The sequence below is a fragment of the Mandrillus leucophaeus genome, unplaced genomic scaffold (assembly GCF_000951045.1).
Source record: "Mandrillus leucophaeus isolate KB7577 unplaced genomic scaffold, Mleu.le_1.0 Scaffold456, whole genome shotgun sequence".
NCBI lineage: Eukaryota > Metazoa > Chordata > Mammalia > Primates > Cercopithecidae > Mandrillus > Mandrillus leucophaeus.
The window spans coordinates 1,669,720-1,675,572 of NW_012104876.1; the positions used below are offsets into that span (position 1 = coordinate 1,669,720).

Sequence of the window (5,853 nt, forward strand, 5' to 3'; positions counted from 1 at the left end):
TTCAATAAGTTCATGAGAAAATGAGAAAATCTCTAGTGTACAGTTTCAGCTTGGGTACTTTGCTTATTTTTATGCAATAATTACATCATAGACTCATTTGAACTATTATTGAATTAAGTCAAGATAAGAAGGAAATCTAAATATGAAACTGGGACTCAGAAAATACCACCTGTTCTTCTAGGCAATGGAGCAGAGCAGTAAACAAAATGGACAACAATCTCTTTGCTCTCACAGAGTTAGCATTCTTGTGAAAAAATACTAATTGGATGGACTTTATCATATAAATATAAGCAGGAGGCTGATGTTATTATATCTGCTTTTGCAATGAGAAAACATGCGAGGTCAGTTTGTGCATAGTCCTCTAAAGACATTTAGTCCATCACTATCACGAGGACTCGACAGCTAATGTAAATGATTTGGAATAAGTGTTTTTATAAGACCCATACATCATGTCACATAATTCAGTTGCAAAAGATGTGGGAGGCGTCAGTCAATGACAAGTGGTATACATTTACGCCAGTTTTATTTTCTCCTATAGGTTTGGTCCAAGTGACTGCTCATGAACATACGAGATCTGGCTAAAGAATTGTTATTTTCTGTATACGTTCAGTATCAAAGTACACAATTTGAAGTTTTTTTCTAAATCTTTTTACTTCTGCCTTACACAGTCCTGAAGAAAGAATGGTGTCTTTCTTGGATGTCTATCCACCTGACGAGACATGGTGCAATGGAAAGAATACAGTCTTAATACAAGGCTGGGCGCGGTGGCTCATGCCTGTAATCCTAGCACTCTGGGAAGCTTAGGAGGGTAGATCACCAGAGGTCAGGAGTTCGAGACCAGCCTGGCCAATGTGGTGAAATCCCATCTCTATTAAAAATACAAAATTAGCCAGGCGTGGTGGCTCGCACCTGTAATCCCAACTACTTGGGAGGCTGAGGTGGGAGAATCACTTGAACCCAAGAGGCACAGGTTTCAGTGAGCCGAGATCCTGCCACTGCACTCCAGCCTGGGTGACAGAGTGAGACTCCATTAAAAAAAAAATCAAAAGATGAAAGTTACAGCTCTGGTGTTTTTCACAAACTATCTAAGTAAACTTGGACTATTTCTTATCTGGACCTCAATTTCTGCACCTATACAATGAAGGGCTTGGCAGATTGTCCTTAATAGCCGTTTTCACTAATATATTTCATGATTCTATGACTTGATGAGTAAGGGTCGTATAGAAGATTCTTCCTTGGTCACAAATATAAAGTTTAATTTCTCACTTCAAATCATATTTTTTTTCTTGGAATTGATTTAACCACTTTCTTCAAAGCCAAAAAGACATATAGGCAATTTAGAAGAGCTATTTCATTTGATTGTCAAATTTTCAAGTAAAATAAAACAATTTTAAAAAATAACAAATCGATAGTATTTTATTTTATTTTATTATGTTCCAGAGTACATGCATAGGACGTGCAGGTTTATTACATAGGTAAACGTGTACCATGGTGGTTTGCTGCACCTATCAACCCATCACCTGGGTATTAAGCCCTGCATGCATTAGCTATTTGTCCTGATGTGATGCTCTCCCTCCCTCCACCCCTCTGAGAGGCACCAGTGTGCTGTTCCCCTCCCTGTGTCCGTGTGTTCTCAATGTTCAGCTCCCATTTATGAATGAGAACATGCAGTGTTTGAGACCGGCCTGGCCAACATGGCAAAACCGCATCTCTACTAAAAATACAAAAAATTTGCTGGGCGTGAGTGGTGCACGCCTGTAGTCCCAGCTACTCAGGAGGCTGAGGCAGGAGAATCGCTTGAACCTGGGGGGCAGAGGTTGCAGTGAGCCAAGATCACACCATTGCACCCCATCCTGGGAGACAGAGCACGACTCTGTCTCAAAAAAAAAAAAAAAAAAAAAGAAAGAAAGAAAAGAAACTATCATCAGAGCAAACGGTCAACCTATAGCATGGGAGAAAATTTTTACAATCTACCCATCTGACAAAAGTCTAATATCCAGAGTCTATAAGCAACTCAAACCCGTCCGACAAAGGTCTAATATCCAGAATCTTCAAGGAACTTAAAGAAATTTACAAGAAAAAAACAAACAATCCCATCAAAAAGTGGGCAAAGGACATGAACAGACAGTTCTCAAAAGAAGACATTTATGTGGCCAACAAACATATGAAAAAGGCTCAATATCACTTATTAGAGAAATGCAAATCAAAACAACGATAAGATACCATCTCACGCCAGGCAGAATGGCGATTATTAAAAAGTCAAATAAAGAATTTCATGTATAAGGTGGGAGTTCATTTCTAATCACTCTTCCACTCTTACATATGTTTGCAAACTTTACCATAGAAGACGTTTTTTGAATTTAGTGGAAAGGAGTCAATGATGCAGTGTATCGAAAATGGTTATCTATTTGCTTTCACATCAAACTATTTTGGGAAGATTAATAATGAGTAATAATCACCTGTTCATGGCACTTTGACCTCATTCACAGTATATCACTTATTGAGTGACGTCAATGTCTGCAGCAATGTGCTAAACTCCTCACAAACCTCAAGTCACTTATAGCACTGAGATTTAGATATTATTGTGCCTATATTTGCAAATGAGCAAACTGAGAAACAAATAAGTAAGTTGATAAAGGTGACATATACAGTAAGTGGCAGAGCCTGGATTCAAGCCTAGGCCTCTCTGACTGCAAATGTCTAGTGCTTTTATGTATATACTATACTACCTCATTTGATACCCACACCAATCATGTAAGATAGGTAAGGCATTATAAACCTCACTTTATTGATGAGAAAACAAAATCTAAGGGTTTATGTGACTGACTTACTTTGAAACACAATGCTAGTAAGTAGTGGAGCAGGGACTGGAGCCTGAATATCTAAACAAGTATAAGATTATATTAAGCAAAGGCCAGGCACAGTGGCTCACGCCTGTAATCCCAGCACTTTGGGAGGTCGAGGCAGGTGGATCACTAGGTCAGGAGTTCAAGACCAGCCTGGTCAAGATGGTGAAACCCAGTCTCTACTAAAAGCACACACACACAAAAAAATTGCCGGGCATGGTGGCACGTGCCTGTAATCCCAGCTACTTTGGAGGCTGAGGCAGGAGAATCACTTGAACCTGGGCAGCAGAGGTTGTAGTGAGCTGAGATTGCGTCACTGCACTCCAGCCTAGGCGACAGTGTGAGCTTCTGTCTCAAAAAAAAAAAAAAAGATTATATTAAGCCAACATTTGCGAGACCAATTTAAGTATTCTGCCTATTCATGATATCAGTCATGTGACCATTTTAGGTTTTGGAGCAGTAGTTACGAAAAAATAGATTTAGGCTTAAACGTAATTGATAGAAGACATAAAAACAATGTGTGTTATAACCATTCTATCAACCAAGAAGTTTTCATGGAACATCTACTTTATGCACAGCATTCTCCCACAATCCATGTGAGCATAGAAAAATATATAACAGGCCAGGTGCAGTGGCTCACACCTATAATCCCAGCACTTTGGGAGGCTGAGGTGGGAGGATTGCTTGAGGCCAGGAGTTCAACTCCAGCCTGTGCAACAAAGAGAGACCCCCCCCCGTGCTCCAATAATAATAATAATAATAATAATAATAATAACTGGGTGTGGTGGTGCGTGCCTGTAGTCCCAGCTACTGAGGTGGGAAGATCAACTGAGCTCAGGAATTCAAGGCTGCTGTGAGCCATTATTGCACCTCTGCAATTCAGCCTGGACAACGAAGTGACTCCTTCTCTCAAAAAAAAAAAAAAAATGATATACCACAGTACCTATCTTCAAAGAGTTGGGAAGACAGAACTAAATGAAACCATTGCAGAAGAAATAAACACTAAGCAATAATGTGCGGGATGGAAACCAAAAAGAAATTAGAAGAAAGAATGTTCAATACAGGCCGGGTGCGGTGGCTCACACCTGTAATCCCAGCACTTTAGGAGCCTGAGGCGGGCAGATAACGAGGTCAGGAGTTTGAGACCAGCCTGACCAACATGGTGAAAACCCGTCTCTACTAAAAATACAAAAATTAGCCAGGTGTGGTGGTGCACACCTGTAATCCCAGTTACTCAGGAGGCTGAGGCAGGAGAATCACTTGAACCTGGGAGGCAGAGGTTGCAGTGAGCCAAAATTGTGCCACTGCACTCCAACCTGGTGACAGAGTGAGACTCGTCTATTTAAAAAAACGTTCAATATGAGCTGGAGAGGACTGTATGAATGGAGACTTGAGTTTGGCTCTCAAGGCAAATAGGAATTTGTTAGATTGGCTAAGTTGCAGGAGCAAATTTAGAGGTAGGAATGAGGTAGATGTTGCTGGGGACAGTGACTAGGTAATGGGTGGAAAAAGGGTTTCATTTTAAGTGCCAACTCTAGTCATTTTTTGGTGTTGTCTGGGGCATCATATTGGGAAGTATTCGGAGACTCAGCAGGTAAGTGTCATATGAATGATTATTCATGTCTATTATGATTGTGGGAGGGAGGTAATAAGAACATGAGGTCAACCTTTTGCCATCCTGGCCCAGAACAAACTGGCTAGGGCAGAGAGCTTTCTTGGCAGTACAGCAGGAGGTAATGTTGAAAAGAAAGGTTGGAAGTAGACTGTGAATGGTCTAGGAATGCTGTGCTTATTAGCTACATGTGCCTATTTAAACACTTGAAATGTGGCTGCTGCAAATTGAGATGGGCTGGCAGTGTGAAATACACACCAGATTTCTAAGACTTTATCTCCTCCACAAAAAATATAAAATATCTTATTAATAATTTTTATATTGATTATATGTGAAACTAGTAATATTTTGTCTATAGATTAGTTCATAAATTAAGGCTTTTTAAATATAAACTATGGTTGTGTAAAATGTTAACATGTGGGAAAGCTGGGTGAAGGGTGTGTGAAAACTCTATGAACTACTTTTGTGACTTTTTTGTAAGTCAGCAATTATTTCAAAATAAAATGTTAAAAAATATTAACTCATCACTCCTAAAACTTTGTGATTACTCCATTTCTATCAGGGAGACCAAAATTCTCTCAGTCTTTCAGGTGAGAAACCATGAAACAGAGATTCTACTTTCTTCACCACCCTCTATATCCAGAAAATAACAAAGACCTGTTGGTATTTCCATCTAAATGTCTCCAGCCCCATAGCCATGACCTTAGTCCAGAACCTCCCTCCTGGACTTTTGTAATGTGTTCTTCCTCCTGGCCACCTTCCAGGCCACAGCCAGACTAAATTCCCCCAAAAAAACAATCTCACATTCCTACTCAAGGACCTACAACGGCTTCCGAGGATGAAGCACAAACTCCTTAGCTTGGATTTCTAGACCAGCTCTGTATATAGTTTAAAATTTTCTACCAGCCATATTTTAAATAGTAAAATGAAACAGATGAAAGTAATGTTAACAATATATTTCACATTCTTTTTAAAATGCTATGTTTTCAAAATCTGGTGTGTATTTTGCGTTTAGAGCATATCTCAATTTGGACTATCCACATTTCAAATGTTCAATAGCCACACACAGCTAGTGACCACTGTTATTTTGGACAGTGTAGGTTTTTGGTCCAGAGTAAGAACCCACATTGCGTTTGGTTGTCATGTCTCCTTGGTCTCCAATCTGGAACAGATAAATTTACTTCTGAATTAACTGAGGTATTAAGTCTTGGTGCTTAGAGGTAGTTACAGACAAGACCTTGAAGTGCAGGTAAAACTGGTCTGAGACTCTTGGGGTCAAGTGATCCTCCCGCCTCAGCCTCCAGAGTAACTGTGGTTACAAGTGCCAGGCCCAGCTAGCGACTGAATTTAACATTAATAAAATCAGACTTTTTTTCACTTGAAATAATGTTTTAA

At 39.7% G+C, this 5,853-nt stretch overlaps 1 pseudogene across 1 annotated transcript in view; it reads left to right on the plus strand.

Annotated features, from left to right (window-relative positions):
- LOC105549774 overlaps positions 1-582 on the plus strand; it is a 105,021-nt pseudogene extending 104,439 nt beyond the window's left edge. Inside the window, exon 4 of the transcript XR_001007606.1 lies at positions 539-582. The product of XR_001007606.1 is annotated as a zinc finger FYVE domain-containing protein 9-like (transcript). The remainder of the gene's footprint in view (positions 1-538) is intronic.
- Positions 583-5,853: the final 5,271 nt, after the last annotated feature.